At 41.8% G+C, this 17,021-nt stretch overlaps 1 protein-coding gene across 1 annotated transcript in view; it reads left to right on the forward strand.

The window, feature by feature from the left end:
* PLPP2 (phospholipid phosphatase 2) overlaps nucleotides 1-17,021 on the forward strand; it is a 387,929-nt gene that overhangs the window by 253,230 nt on the left and 117,678 nt on the right. The gene's annotated exons all lie outside the window — the stretch shown is intronic.

A 17,021-nucleotide genomic window follows, 5' to 3' on the forward strand; every position in this document is an offset into this window, starting at 1 on the left:
AAGTAGAACTTTACAAACTCTTGCACTTAGTACAGTTAATAACTGGAGAAGTAGCTGAATGCATTCAGCAAAGCTTCATTTTTGTGAAGAATTTTATTAGAGTATAACAGAGTGTATACAGTGGGATACTGTGTGTATGCTGAGGCAAGCAGCTTGTTACATAATTTGTGCCGTTGCTTATATCAGTAGTTAAGTACACAAAGAATTTGTTGATTAACTATATTATAAGCTTCATGAAAGATACTATAAAAATTCATCATTTTAATAACTTTTTGAATGCTGTACCAAGGCAATAGAATTTTTTCAAAATAAGTTATGCAGTTTCTACTACATATTTGCTTGTGTTTTTTTTCCACTGGTCCTTCACTGATCATCAAGTCTTCCCTCTCAGCCTCTGCAAAGACCCATTTGCTCCCCATGTCAAGAGGTGTGGATACTGTTGCTGTTAGGGCCCATGTTAGCTACACCTTCATGTACAATTAATTTATTTTTGCCTGCTGTCCTGAGACAACATCCCAGAGTCTGTCCCTGGATATGTATTCCCCTCCCCCACCAGAAGAGGCAGCAAGCAGGAATTGCCTCATCATTCCTGATGTCCCCGAGTCTCATCAGCTCCTCTTGCGCTTGAGTTGCTAATCAAAGTTGAGTTAGCTGGTTCTTAATCTGGGCTTTATCCCTGTATACCAAAGAGCTGTCCCGCATTTGTTTACCTGTTGAGTAAATGTTTTTATGTACACTTTTCAGATCTCCCACCTCTAATGTTTCTAGTTAGAACTTTTACTTGGGACCTTCACTGATAGGTACTTGGAAAAAGGGATTGAAAGAGGCACCCTCATTTCTGTACAAATGGCTTGTATGGTTGATAGTCTGCCAAGATGGATGTCAGCCCCTTAGGTACTGCATGGGGCTATTTCATCAAAATATAAGATAGACTAGATGTGAAAAGAGAAATTTAGATATTTAAATTCAGCACTGAGTGGGGATAGGTGGTGGTGCTGCAGTAGCATTGTCTCCTCACAGTAAGACGCTGTCCGGTTCGATTCTCAGCTAGAACGTCTTCTGCATGGAGACATGCGTGAAAGGGCGTACCTTCGTTGAAGGTTGTGCATCAGGGCTGGTAACTCGGCACGTAAAAATCAACTACCAATCATTAGCGGAGCGGAGTTCCGCTGTGGCGACCCCTAACCGGGAAAAGCCGAAAGACACAAACAAACAAACTGAGTGGGGATAGGTTGTAGGACCATAGATTGAAGAACAGCAGTGAATTTAGGAGGCAAATGTAGTACCAATGGTATTTTAGACTTCGCTAGAAAAAGTACTACTTCAAATAGAGGGTGGTAAAGCCCTGGAATACATTGCCTGAGGTAGTAACAGAGTGAATCTTTAAAGGAAACCAAGAATGCTTGGATAGAGCAAGGAAAGGATGAGACATTGTTAATAATACTCAGTTGGACTCTATAGACCATTTGTACTCTTCCTGTGTTGTTTGTGTGTTCATTTAATGTACATGTTCATAATGTACTGCCTATTTACAGACAAAATGTGACAGTCCTTCAACACTGATACCACTGACGGAAAAAGCTGTGAGGGAAATTTGTCTAAACTACTGTGTCGATGATAGAATTTCATCTTTCTCCACTGCTGTGCAACCTTGAAGTCGATATGTAAAAGTTTAGGGGTTGTGGATGGTTCCTCCTTCATACTAAGGAGGCAGTGGGGGCTTCCTCCTCAAAAAATATTCAGTGTCTTTTTGTTTAGTTTCAGTCTTATTTCTTCACTGATTTTGTTGTTGCTTAGGTTGCTGTTGATCTATCAGCATGAACTGGATTTTGTAGCTCTTTGTTGGCTAAATTGTATTGCAGTTAATTATGCAGAGCAACAATGCTGTTTAGTATCTTGTACTGCCTGTATGCTGTAATGTCAGCGGTGCTGAACAGACTGTGTTAAAAGTATAGCAGTGCCAAGAGGATGAGCTCTACGTTTAGTGATGCCGAGTATTGGGGGGGGGGTTGCTGCATTTAGCACTGGTAATCAGAGAGAACAATAATGTGATATGACGTATTGCATTTACTGTTTCACAGAGATGTATGCAGTAGAATCCTTATTCTACTTGCCTTTATTTCCCTTTGTTGCTGAGTTTGTGTATTTTATTAGTGCTATCCAAGCTGCAGAAGTGAGCTACCTTGAAGCTAGCAGATTTGCTTGGGAGAGTGCTGTTCATTCTCTGCTGGACATTTCTCCAGGTCAAGAACCATTGCATCCAGACACTAATGGACAATGTACATTATATAATACTAAGACTTGTTTTCACTGATATCACTGCATACTGCAACCCCACCCACAAACCATGGTGGAACAAGACAGCTCTTGGATGTGCTGGTATAAATGTTCTTCGTAATAATTTCTGTGGTGAAGGATTGAGAAGATGCTGTATATCCACATTCTTTTTAGACTGTGGGACACACCTATGATGGGACCAGTGGCCCTGGTGCTTGTTTGGGGGCAGTAATCAGCCCATATTCAGTTGGTGAACTGTTACCCTCTTGAAAATTACCAGTAATAAAGGGGTTAACTGCTGACTGCTAATTTGCTGTAATTTATGTGAGTGAATGACTGTTCCATCTTGCTCACTATTTTTATACAGTGACTTCATACATCCTGCCTGGCTTGCCAACCAAAATGTGTTACTAACCTGATGATAAAGTAAACGTCCATTAGCTGCAGCTAAAGACAAGTCAGTACTGTGTATGTATGTTGTGTTCGTTTATGCAGAAAGTTATAACAGAGAATAAAATAATGCTATTACTGCAGTGAAGTGTAATACACATTAACGTGTTGAATATTTCCTTAGCAGAAGTAATGCAGTTAAGAAAGTGACATGGAGGATGCTGTGTTGAATGCCACATAGGTTTCTCTATTGAGCCTAATAATATATTGGTTAAAGCTGCATGTGACTATAACAGCAGTGGGCAGGTTTTTGATGGACTTCATTTATAATGAAATCCTGGATTAGTTATTCTGTATAGTTGCAAAAAAAAGTTTGGAAAAATCAATTGTAGCATGGTATGTATGAAGTGCAGTAGAGTTAAAGTCCATCATCATGTTTTGCCTCAAGTGCTCTGTACACTGTGGGTTTTAGTTGTCATTTATGGTTTTCTCTAAACTGATATGAGGATCTGTTTTTTTTTTTTTGAAAGTATCCCATGTCTCCCAGAAATACCCATGTTTTGTGTATATTTTTGGAGTACAAATACAGGACTATTTGAGACCATCAGGTGTGAGATTTTAGACGGGTAGTTATTTGGATTTTGTGTGTTGTTTGTTGGTACTTCATTTATTAACACAGCGTGATCCTCTTCGGCTGAGATTGTTAAAGGGTTACTTTAATTTTGTCTCAGTTTGGTTGCTTATTTTGTTTGGCAGGCTGAAGAGAGTATGGGACATCACTGTTTTAAAAACAGTAAAGAATGATTAGTCATTCATTCATAGAAGTGACACCAAATTATCAATCTGTAGCTATGAAGACTGTGCTGTAACTACTGGCTGTTTTTGGCTAGTTTTGATCACTATATATAAAGGTCAGTATTTCTAAAATGGTTTGATATTTTTTCATCAATTTTCATAGAATGTACTAGAGCAGTTAACCATTAAAACATTATAAGCTCTAAAATCAAGTGCTCTCTGTGAAAAGTCCTGTGGTTGTATTTATCTTTTCCACCAGCCAGCATTCAGCATCTTTTTCCAGAAGTTCATTGATTGTGGATGGACACATGCTCTGACAGCACAAAGTGAGGTGTAAAATATTGTGTTCATACCAACTCTTGTCCCCTTTGTCCGACACCTATTGTATGCTGGTTACGCAGTCTGTCTCTGAATCCTTGCTACTACCAGTAAAAAAACATATTTATTTCTTTATTTGTTAACCAGGTATGTGGGTTATGTGGTATGTACTGTAAGACAGATTCCACATTCTAAAAATAGTAGAGAGATGCAGACAAGGATCAAATGAACAAACCTTTATTTCAGAATGACTTCACCAGAGGCACAGGAAATACAGTTTAAAAACATATCCTATATCTCTCCTCTTCTCAAAAAAAGAATGGTGAACATTAAAAAATTAAACTATGTAAAACTTATTAAAACCGTTCCTAATAGCTAGGAGGGCTACATTTAAATGCAGTAACATAATAACATTTAAAAGCTCGTGTATGAAATAGTGTCTTGAAATATTGTGTACCAGTCATCCTTGGATGAAATTCCTTTACTACCAGCATTTCCATGTTTTTCATTTGCTGAATACCACATGAAATTTCCATTAACTCATTCACTCCAATGGAGCTCAGAAATTTTGCACTGTAACTTCCAATGGGCGGAGCCTAAGCCTTTTGACAGAATCAGATTATGTCCTCACATTTCAAACAAATGTCCATATCAAGGTCAGTGACAGACTCTTAGGTCAGAGTACAAGGAGATTCTAACAGCGTATGCAGGAATTTGCAAACAGGGACTATTTTTAAATCAGCAAGCCTTGAAACAATCAGATAACACAAAAGCTGTCATTCCAATGGTTTCTGGAATTCATTATTTCCAGTGCCCTGGACCAGCTCATTCTTACACCAAGGGAGGAGCAACTACAGACCCCGGGAACTATCGCCCTATTAGCCTGACTAGTCTGATATGCAAAACTATGGAATGCATCATCATGGACCTAATAAACAAGGATATGAGAATCTCCAAACTCTGGATTCCACACAGTTTGGTTTTGTGAAGGGTAGATCATGCTTGCTTAACTTGGTCGACTTCTTTGAGTCAGTCACCAGAGCTGCGGATGAAGGCAGGGTGGGTTATACAGCCTACGTTGATCTGGCCAAGGCCTTTGATACCATTCCTCACTCAGGAATCATAGAAAAACTCCCTAAGCTAGGCATCAACCCCTATATCACTAGGTGGATTGCAAATTGGCTCACAGATAGAGCCCACAATGTGAAAGTAGCTAACTCTGAGTCAGACTGTCGATCAGTCACGAGTGGAGTCTCACAGGGCTCGGTCCTGGGTCCTCTCCTGTTTGGTATCTACTTCTCTGAAGTCCAGACCAACATGAAGAGACTTTGACTGGCAAAGTTCACAGACGATTGCAAGTTGGGAGCTATTATTAACTCCCCAAGTGGTGTTGACATCCTACAGAAAGGCCTCAATGAGACCAACGACTGGTGTCAGAAACATGGCCTTAAGCTCAATGCCAAAAAATGCGTCGTCATCCTTCTTGGGGAAAAACCCGGTTCCCTTGAATTACCACATTGATGGTAGTACACTGAACACAGAAGACATTATAAGAGATCTAGGGACACAGTTTGACAGCAACCTCTCTTATGACAACCACATTGCCACTGTGGTCAGAAAGTCCTTCTGTGTGGCACATCTCATTACTAAGGGTTTTGCATCCAGGAAGAAAGAGGTCATTGTCTTCCTCTACTCTTCCCTCATTAGGCCAATCATCGAGTAAAATGCCCCATTTGGCATGTATCTCACTAGACACCTGCAAGACCTGGAGAGGCCGCAAAAGTACCTCACAAAGAGGATCCTAGGCCTTAAACACTTGTCCTATATGGGCAACTAAAAAAAACTCCCAACTATTCTGTGTCTCATATCGCCTACTTAGAGGCGATCTCTGATTGACTTACAAAGCCATGTCTGATCCAGCTCTTGTTAGAAATGCTAAATCTAAAGAAATCCCAAACCTTCCGCACCACACGCTCCAGAGACCTCAACATCATTACCACAATCAACAGAACATGCTGGAGGGACAGGTTCATAACCCAGAGATTGCCCATGTTATAGAATAGACTTCCCATACCTTTCAAGCAGAGTACCTCACTGTTCCTCTTCAAGAGAAATCTTGATGAGTGTATGGGAAATAGAAAATTCACCCTGGGATCACTCCAGTGGCTCTACTCGACAGATACACTAGGAACTAAGGTCGGGAGTCACAATGCCAGGGTAATCCTATAAACTAGGCTTATAAAGGCTCCAGGGCCATTAGCCTAGTACAAACCTATGAACCTATCTCTGTAACCATAGGGGTTATGAAATAAGTATAAATGGCAAACTCGTTAGCACAAGGAATTTTTATGATGGTAGTATTCATTAGGTTCTAGGTCTTAAAACTGAATTTTATAAGTCACAGTAAACACAGTAACTATTACATTTGTAATATTTTATAAACAACTTACAATATCTCAGCAACCATTCAAGTTACACACATACTATCAACAGCATTTTATTCATCTAACTGAAAGCTTTCATGTGAAGCTGAGGAGTTTTGTTTTTTACTTGGTTGTTGAGATGTTTAGAAAAATATGAAAATTATATCTATATAAATTAATTTCATAAGAACAACAGCTAATATCTATTTACCTGCACTAGACAGAGGTCAAATGTTAATGTGGCTGAGTTTGACATTGTGTAAGCTTTAAATTGAAATCCTTTCAAACCTTGTACATAGCATGGTTTTAGAATTATTGATACAAATATGAACAATCAATATATGACGCTTACAGGCGTCAGTAGGAGTTAACTGCAGATGCACCTGTAGACATTACTTGGATGTAAGGAGTTAAGTACTCCTTGGGTGACTCAATTACTATGCTGTACCCTAATCTCTGAACAACAGGAGCGTCTGGTGTTGCCATCTTAGAGGCTGAAGTGTTGGTTTCTTTGGGGGCCCAGCAGCAGAGTCCACAGCCTGAGGAAATTGTCACTCCAATGAACCATCTTCTAGTGAAGGTGGAGGGGGTCTGTGCATTCCATTTTTTTTTGCGTCTTCTGCTGTGTCTTTATTTTGATATCTCAGTAATTCTTCTTCATTTAAAATGCTTTTGGTGAATTGTGCAGTGCTGCCTTATATAAATAGCACCTATTCTATCAAAAATGGACACTGTCTTGTGTTTTAACACTGCATGAATCTGGTGTCTCACCTGCTCAGTGGCTTATTTGATTCCATTTGTTTGCCCACTGAATCTGCTATCCTCACAAAATAACCCGTCAGGATTGATGTTCATCATATTGATCACTTCTGCTGTAGCCTTGGCTTACATGGGTTATATCCCGCCAAGGATGTAACAGCCATCCAGCTTTCAAAGCTTTAGGACACCTTCCACACACCCAAACTGTCAAGCAGCTCATGCTGAGCTGACTAAAAGGCAAGTTTGGGCACAAAGCCCTTCAGGGCTTTACTGCTGTCAGAGTATGCTCCTCTGAGGCTTTTGAGGATCGATGATCAGCTTTTGCTGTTCCTTTGTTTGGTAAGTAAGTTCCCTTTGGGGAAAACCTTCCATTTTAGAAAAAAATATATATATTGTTATTAATTTCCTCTTCAGGAAGGTTATTTTAAACTTAGGAGTTTTGTTGGACTTGTCACAAGGCTGTATTGTACTTTTAAATGAGCGCTCTTTTTCCTCACAGTTTAAAGGTTGTTTAAAATAACTGAAAAAATTTTTCTTGTGGAGGAGTTGTGTTTATTTTACTTTCTGCCCTGGCAAAGTGTTGTAAAGTGCTTTTTACAGTGTTTTAAAGGCTTTGGTTTTACTGACATTTGCTGCTGGTCTTCCCCAGGAAAGAGGTATCATTTTTAGCTTGACCATGGAACAAACTACTGGTCCCATATTCAGTCCGTCTTCCCGCCAGAAAATGAAAAAGTTAAGAATACAGCCTTTGCCACCATAGCAGGCTAGCAAATTGCCTCAGCCGCAGGTGGGTGACTCTGCTGTGGCCATTTGTTGTAGCTCAGACAACTCGTCATTTACCCTGGATCTCTCTGGTGTATCATGTACAGCCACTATGTACCAGGGGTTAGCCACATCCTCTGTGGCTCTTTAGGTCACTTCAGTGGACCTGGGAGAGCCTGTCTTGTCATTCCTGGGAAAGGGAACAGGGAAGGCTTCTTTGTTTTGTCAGAATGTTGTGTCCATCCCTGGGGAAGCTGTTGCTGCCATTTATAGCACTGTTGGCCACATTTTCTCATCAAAAATAAAACAAACTTAATATGTTTCTAATCCTTAAATTTCCTTACACTGGAGTAGTTTACTGTTTCTGACTCAGGATTTTGATCCTTCTTATTTATTGTTTCTGGTAAAAGAAAGGAGGACACATCTTTTCTGAAGAAATTCAGGATTCTGAATCTGGACAGGAAGATGAAGGGACAGGTACAGGTTTTCTCCTCAGTTTCTTATTCATACTCTGAGGAAAGCTCAGTTGCTGATTCTCCTTTTGGGGTCCCTCTCTTTTTAAGACTCCTTCCAGAATGTGTCAGTGTTTTCAGTGGGAGTACATTGAGGTTTCTCAGTCCCTCTGAAAATTTTATGAGCTGTTACAGAAGGAATTTACTGAATCTTCACCAGTTCCTCCAGCTTTGAAGGACGTGTGTGTCTCTGCCTGTATTTTTCCTGATAATCAGCCTTCTACCCCTAAAAAGGTAGAATGTATACAATTTCTCAGTCTTTTTAATGTTTTATACACACAACCCAAACATGACCAGCAACTATAGTTTTAGTTAATCCTACTGCTGAACAGTTAACCTCTTTCCTACTCTTTTTGATAAGGATGGGAAGATTTTTATTGGGTATAGAAAAATAGTATGCTTCTGCAACTTGATTTTCAGCAATTTTAATTGTTAGGTTTGCATGTTAATGTTTGTTCTGACTAATTGTGAATGTGTGAGGAATGTTTGATGTGCAGTTTCTTCTAGTAAGGAAAAATCTATTTAGTTTCTTCTATTATACTATTCACAGCTCATGGTTTACAGTGTACGTATGACTCGTTCGATAATCCTTCAAGGGCTATGGCCTTTGGTACTGTTTTGTGGAGTTTTGCGTGGCTGCATTCTCAGAACCTCCCAAGAGGATGTGAATAATGAAATTTTATTTTCTTCTTTGGATAGAGATTCACTTTTGCTTCTTTTGCTGCTGAGTTGATAAAAAAGTATGATTAAAGGGGTAAGTTTAATCACGGAAGCTCTAAGATTTTTCTGCCCTCCTTTTTCATATTTTCTTAGCAATTTTCTAAATCTTCATCCATTTTGGGCAAAATGACAAGGGTGTTCAAAGAAATATGTAGGAACCCTCCAAAACCAAGGACAGTCTGACTAGTCAGTTTGATTGTTTAAGGGACTTGTTTTCCCTCCCCCTACCCTGGCAGTCCTCCTTCCCTTCTAGAAAGTCTGAATCGCCATCTTTCCCTTTGGCAATAGATAGTTTCAGACATATGGGTTCTGAAGATTATTAAGCTAATAGCTAGTAGCGAGAGGATATTCCTCCTTGACTGGGAGTTATTCCTCATCCACGAGACCAGACTGTATTTCCAGTTCTTCCTTACCAATTTGAGAAAGGCTTTCTCTTTTATTCAATGATGTTTTTAGTGCCAAAGAAACAAGATGCTTGGAAACCAGTTCTGGATCTTTCTTTCTTGCCATTGTTTGTAATAGTGCTCAACTTCAGAATGCTGTCACTTCACAATCTGTTACATCTTCTTCTTCTTTCAAGTTTCCTGGTATCATTACATTTTCTAGATTCTTATTACATTCTTTTTTATTCAGACTTCCAGAGTGTCTTAAGGTCGTGGGTGTCTGGATCACATTACCATTTCTGTGCCTTACCACTTGGGCTATCTACTACACCTGCTGCAATAAAAGCTCATTGCTGGCTACATGGTTTCAATTTTCCTTGCAATGTCTTTTTGAAAGTGTCTGAAATCTCTCACTTGGGTGAGACATCTCTTACAGAGGCTGAGATTACAAGTAAACATTCAAAAGTCCTTTTTTACTCCATCACACAGGATTGTGTTCCTGGGATGTCAGCTGGACACCTCAGTTCAAAGAGCTTTTCTTCCACATGAAAAAATAGATCTATATCTAGATTTATTTTTAAGGTCTTCCTCTCAAACGTCGGTCACTGCAAGGGGAATACCTGTGGATTTTGGGTCACATAGCATCTATGATTTTCATAGGTTCATAAGTGTGTAGTAGGCTATTGGCCCTGGAGCCTTTACAAGCCTAGCCCATAGGGTTACCCTGACATCGTGCCACCTGACCTTAGTTTCCAGTGCCTCTGAGTAGAGCCATTGGAGTGATCCCTGGGGTGAATTTTCTGTTTCCCATCTACTCATCAAGATTTCTCTTGGAGGGCCAGTGAGGTGCTCTGTTTGCCATGTATGGGAAGTCTATTCCATAGCATGGACAGTGTCTGAGTTATGAACCTGTCCCTTCAGCATGTTCTGTTGATTGTGGTAATTAGGTTGAGGTCTCTCTGGAGTGTGTGGTGCAGAGGGATTGGGATGTCTTTAGATGTTGTATTTCTAACAGAGCTGGGTCAGACATGGCTTTGTAAGTCAAACCGAGATCGGCTCTAAGTAGGCGATATGAGACAGAGAATAGTTGGAGTTTTATGAGTCTGTCCATATAGGACAAATGTTTAAGGCCCAAGATCCTCTTTGTGAGGTCCTTTTGCAGCCTCTCCAGTTGTTGCAGGTGTCTAGTGAGGTACACGCCTAATGGGGCATTGTACTCGATGATTGGCCTAATGAGGAAAGAGTAGAGGAAGACAATGACCTCTTTCTTCCTGGATGCAAAACCCTTAGTAATGAGATGTGCCACATAGAAGGACTTTCTGACCACAGTGCCAATGTGGTGCTCAAAAGAGAGGTTGCTATCAACCTGTGTTCCCAGATCTCTTGTAACACCTTCTGCGTTCAGTGGACTACCATCGATGTGGTAATTCGTGAGAACCAGGTTTTTCCTAAATGGGATGACTACACATTTTTTGGCATTGAGCTTAAGGCCATGGTTCTGACACCAGTCGTTGGTCTCAGTGAGGCCTTTCTGTAGGATGTCAGCATCACTTGGGGAGTTAATTATGGCTCCCAACTTGCAGTCGTCTGTGAACTTTGTCAGCGAGAGTCCCTTCGTGTTGGCCTGGACTTCAGAGAAGTAGATACCAAACAGGAGAGGACCCAGGAATGAACCCTGTGGGACTCAACTCGTGACTGGTGGATAGTCTGACTTGGAGTCAGCTACTTTCTCATTGTGGGTTCTATCTGTGAGCCAGTTTTCAATCCACCTAGTGATATAGGGGTTGATGCCTAGCGTAGTGAGTTTTTCTATGATTCCTGAGTGGGGAATGGTCTCAGAGGCCTTGACCAAATCAAGGTAGGCTGTATGAACCACCTTGCCTTCATCCACAGCTCTGGTGACTGACTCAAGGAATTCGACCAGATTAAGCAGGCGTGATCTGCCCTTCACAAAACCAAACTGTGTGAGATCCAGAGTTTGGAGATTCCCTGTATCCTTGTTTATTAGGTCCATGATGATGCATTCCATAGTTTTGAATATCAGACTAGTCAGGCTAATGGGGTGATAGTTCCCAGGGTCTGTAGTCACTCTTCATTTGTGGAGAGGGACAACTGTAATAGTGCACCATTCAGTAGGGACAAAGCCTTAGGTGAGGCTGTGATTGAACAAGGCACACAGGTGAGGTGCCAGTTCACTCTGTAGTTCATGTAGAACACAGTCAGGGATATTGTTAGGTCCCATAGAAGCTGTATTCTTGGCCTTGGACAGTGCTGTTTTAACCTGTGCAGCAGTAATACTGGGTGCCTGGCAATCTACTGGTATTGTGATTGGTCCTTTGGTGGGGGAGAGAGGGGTAAAGTTGGCACTGAATCTGTCAGCCAGTATATTGGCAATATCTGTTTGCTCGGTATAGGAGGTACCATTGCGCAGTAGCTCAGAGCAAATCTGGGTATTGCCGTGGAGATTCTTTACATAACTATAGAGGGTCTTATGGTTGTCTTTCCTATTAGCTGCAATTCTGTTTTCATAGGTAGTTTTAGAGGATTTGTTGAGGGCGGTCACCTTTTTGTTGAGGCTGATAAGGGAGCTTTTCCAGTCTTGGGACTTCACCTTATTCTGCATCAGTTTCCTCCTCCTGTTGTAGAATTTGTTTATGGCAGGGTACCACCAGATTGGCTTCCTTTTTTTTTTGGAGGAGAGCATCTTGCTTCTACTGCGTATGCCGAGATCCATGCATTTGTGTACGTTTTTGTACAGTGCATTGGTGTATGATTCAGGAGTCATGCAACTATTCTCCATTTGCATGGGTGCCGTGAAGTTAGCCACCTCTGTTTTTAAGAGCCCAACGTTAGGTTTGGAGAAGTTTTTCATGGTGATTACCTTTGTGGGGGGGGGGGGGTTTCCAAGGTGATTAGTTTGTGGTCAGATCTAACTAGGGAGGAGCTGACTATTGGTGTAGAGCAACAGTTGCCCATCTTAGTAATGACCAGGTCAAGGATGTTGCTACCTCTAGTGGGGGTAAGAACGAGCTGGTCCAGCACATTGGAATTAATGAATTCCAGGAAATGTTGGGCAAGGTTATTGGTACATGAGTACAATAACCCTAGCAAAACTGCACATGAGAATGATACAATTCTGTCTGAAATCACTTTGGTCGGAACATCAACATCCCTTGTTTTTTTAAATCCCAGTGCTGGGGTTTGTCAGTAGACAAAGTTTTTTAGTGTGCACATCAAATATCCCCTAATGTCGGGTCTCTCTCCCTGTTCCAATGCAGTCAGTCATCTCAGACAGCTCAGACTTTGTGTGTGTGTGTGTGTGTGTGTGTGTGTGTGTGTGTGTGTGTGTGTGTGTGTGTGTGTGTGTGTGTGTGTGTGTGTGTGTGTGTTTTTGCACCTAGGACAGACTCAAGCACATAAATATAAAATAAATGCCTTGCCCCGATCAAGGCATTTGACTCACTCAGTCATCTGTGGTCCCCAGGACCTCTTCATGTTGTTTCAGACAATACCACAAGGCATGTGGTACATCTACAAGCAAGGGGGAAACCAGGTTGTACCCCATTTGCTGAATAGCCATGTTAGCTTGGGATATAGCTTTGAATAACAATCTCACTCTACAGGCATCCTTCATTCTGTCAGAACATTATTGTGTGGCAGACAAGCTGAGCAGGATGGGGCAGACCCTCATGTATGCCAACTAGATTAGGGGGTCTTCCAGGATTTGATCCTTCTATGGAGAGTTTGTCTAGTAGACACATTCTGCCTAAATAATCAGCTGGCAAGATTTTGCTCCAGGACTGAATGCATGAAGGCCTGGAAGACAGATGTGTTTTCTTTTCCTTGGACAGGAATGTTCCTGTAGGCTTTTCCACTGATGTCCAGGATACTTCTGAAGGTTCAGAAAGAATCCCCCAAAATCATTGTGGTGACACCCTTCTGGCCTAGGCAACCAAGGTTCTCCCCTCTTTTGGAAATGGTTAGGGGAAATTACCACAAGCTTCCTCACAGAGTAGATCTACTGACACAAGATCATGGGTGTCTGATGAACTCCAACCCCAACCTATTTCAGCTGACTATCTGGATGATATGGTCTTAATTCCTTTAAGGCACCTGTGTATTGAGGACATGCAGCAAGTACTAATGGAGGCAGGAAAACGTGCTACTAGAAAATCATATATTGGCAAATGAAAATGTTTTTAGTTTGTGCCAGCAACAATTCAGGGCTAGTTGTTCTCTAGTTTTACAGTATTTGTGTGACTTAATTACCCTATGGTCTTTCTTACTCTTCCATCAAAAGTAATTTATTGGTCTTTACACCATATCTGCCCATGGATCCTCCTCTTTCAATGCGGTCTCATGACAAACTGTTTTTGAAAGTTTTTTTATATATGCTTAGGAGGCCTCCAAGAAAACTGGTGGTCCCTCCTTGGAATCTTAATTTTTGTGTTAGAGAAGCTAACAGTTGCTCTATTTGAACTAGCTAATCTGGCTGACCTGAGGTTCTTAACATGGAAAACAGTTTAACTAATTGTTCTGACCCCTGCAAGATGGATATCTGAGTTACGTGCTCTTATTGTCCGTCAATTCTATTTCTTTTTTCATGGGGTCAGTGTTTCTTTGAGAACTTAATCCTTCTTTTAACGCCTAAAGTGGCATCTTAGTTTACTTTGTCAAACTATCCATCCCCCATGTTCTTTCCTCAACCTTAAAATGAGGAAGAATATTCCATATCTTGGATGTCCACAGACAGCACCAGTACTTGACACACCTAAATGTTTTAGATCTTTGAATCAATTGTTCATTTCTTGTGAAGGTAGGAGGATGGGATAACCTGTGTCAAAGCAGACCATTTCCAAATGGTTGTCTAAAGCTATTACCTTTTGTTATACTCTCCACAACAAAGCTATTCCAGGCAGGGTCAAGGCCCACTCTACAAGTGCCTTGGCTTCATCAGTGGCCTTTTGGAAAGGGTTGGATTCTAGAAGCATTTTAAAAAATGCTACTTGGTTATCCGTTCATACTTTTACAAAGCACCATAAGCTTGATTCCTTCTCTAGGTCCCGATCAGGTTTTACTAGGACCATTCTCCAGGGGCTCCTGGATTCTTCTCCTTCCACCTCCCAACTGTAGTTAAGTTAATCTACCCATGTAGCTTAGGCTACTGCAGCAGTGATCAATATGATTATAGGTTCATAGGTTCATAGGTTCATACTAGGCTATCTGCCCGAGGGCATTTACAAGCCTAGCCCATCGTTTTGTGGCTTACGCCACCCCTTTAGTATGGGGAACTATACCCATTATTTTGCTGTGCCTCTGTCGAGCAGTGACACTGAGGTAATCCCTGGGGTATATCTGTGATCTCCCATCCATTGGTCAAGATTTCTCTTGAACAAGGCCAGCGAGGTGCTCTGCCTCACATGTACCGGGATTTTGTTCCACAGCATAGGGAGTCTTTGGGTGATGAATCTATCCCTCCAGCACGTCCTATTAATAGCCGTGTCAAGGTTTAAGTCTCCCGCCCTTGTGGCTCTGATGGATCTAGATTTTTGAGGTGAAGCATATTCATCAAATCTGGGTTTGACATGGCCTTGTATGTTAGGCAAAGGTCACCTCTGAGCAAGCGGTGGCGACTGAATAGAGCTGGAGTTCTTTCAGTCGGGCAGCATAGGACAGATTTTGAGACCCTTTATCCTTTTGGTGAGGAACTTTTGTGGCCTCTCCAGCTGCTGCAAGTGTCGGGTCAGATACATTCGAATGGGGCATTGTACTCAATCATTGGTCTGATGAGTGATGAGTAAAGGGAGACTATGACCTCCCTTGATCTAGATGAGAATCCCTTCATGATAAGGTGGGCAATGTAGAAGGTCTTCCTAACTACTTTAGCTACATGGGTGTCGAATGACAGACTACTATCAACCTGGGTCCCCAGGTCCCTGATAACTTCTTCTGTGCTCAGTGGATTGCCACCTATTTGGTAGCTAGGGGTAACCTTGTTTTTCCCGAAGGGTATGACTATGCATTTTTGGCATTTAACTTTAGGCCGTGGCTCTGGCACCAGTTATCCGTTTCTGTGAGACCCTTCTGAAGGATATCTGTGTCAGATGTGTTTTCTACTATGGCCCAGTTTGCAGTCATCTGCAAACTTTGTCAGCCATAACCCTCCTGTGTTTGCTTGTACTTGGAAAAGTAGATGCCAAACAAGAGTGGGCCCAGGACTGAGCCCTGTGGGACACCACTTGTGACAGGCTTTGAGTCTGACATGGCGCCAGCAGCTCTGACCCTGTGGGTTCTGTCACTCAGCCAGTTTGCAACCCATCTTGTGATGTATGGGTTGACATTTAAGCTGATGAGTTTTTCAATGATACCCGAATGGGGTATTGTATCGAAGGCCTTAGCCAGATCGAGGTAGGCTGTATGGACTGCCTTTCCCTCATCAATGGCTTTGGTGACTGTTTGAAAAAGTCAACCAAGTTTAAAAGGCATGATCTGCCTTTGACAAAGCCAAACTGGGTTGGATCCAAAGTCTGCAAATTCCCTATGTCTTTATTTATGAGGTCCATTATGATCCACTCCATGGCTTTGCAGATAAGGCTTGTCAAGCTAATGGGCGGTAATTTCCAGGGTCGGTGGAGGCACCGCCTTTGTGAAGTGGTACCACAGTTGCAGTGCGCCACTCCTGGAGTGCGTATCCAGAGGTAAGACTTTGATTAAACAGCTGTCCTAGCTGTGGGTTTAATTCCTCATTGAGTTCATGGAGCACACAGCCGGGACACCATCAGGTCCCATGGATGCTGTGTTTTTGCTTTGGAGAGAGCAGTTCTCACTTGGGCTGGAGATGTTTGGGGGCTGCAATCGCTTGATATAGATATCTCTCCTTTTGGGGAGGGGGGGAGAAGTTTGCACTGAACCTGTCAGCCAGTATGTTGGCAATGTCTGTAGGATCAGTAATCTTCACATCATTTTGAACTAGATCTGAGCATATCTGGGAGTTTCCTCCCAGGTTTCTAACATAGCTAAAGAAGGCCTTATGATTGTCTTTTGAGTCTTTAGCTATTTTTCTCTCGAAATTTGCTTTGGATGATTTTATGAGAGCTCTTAGTTTTTTACTTATAGTGATCAAGGGTGTCTTACCTTTTAAGGATTTTGCTCTATCTTGTAGTAGCTTCCTCCTTTTGTTGTAGAGTTTGTTTATGGCTGGGGTCCACCAGACTGGACGCTTGCCTTTGGTACAAAGAGTCTTTGTTTTGCTTGGGATTGCCTTATCCATGCAGTCCTGCAGGTGCTGGTAGAAGGCATTTGTAAGTGATTCAGTGGCTTGAGTACTGTTTTCCACCGCTCGGGGCCTTAAAGGAGACCACACTAGTCTTTAGAAGTGTGAAGTCGGCTTTTGAGAAGTTCTTTACTGTGGTCTTTTTATTTCAGGTGGGGTGGGATGAGGACCTCCAGCAAGATTAGTTTGTGGTCTGATCTCACCAGTGAGGGGTACACCTCCGGTGTTGAACATTGTGCTCCCATGTTCGTGATGATGAGATCAAGTATGTTATCTCCTCTTGTGGGGATGGTGACTAGTTGTTCCATGGCATTTGAGTTTATGAATTCCAGGAACTTTTGGGCTAGGGTGTTTGGGCTTGAGTAGTGTTCCCAGTCTATATTAGGGTAATTGAAGTCACCTAGTATGA

Source organism: Protopterus annectens, chromosome 13.part0 (genome assembly GCF_019279795.1).
Source record: "Protopterus annectens isolate FY-2018-M chromosome 13.part0, PAN1.0, whole genome shotgun sequence".
Lineage (NCBI taxonomy): Eukaryota > Metazoa > Chordata > Ceratodontiformes > Protopteridae > Protopterus > Protopterus annectens.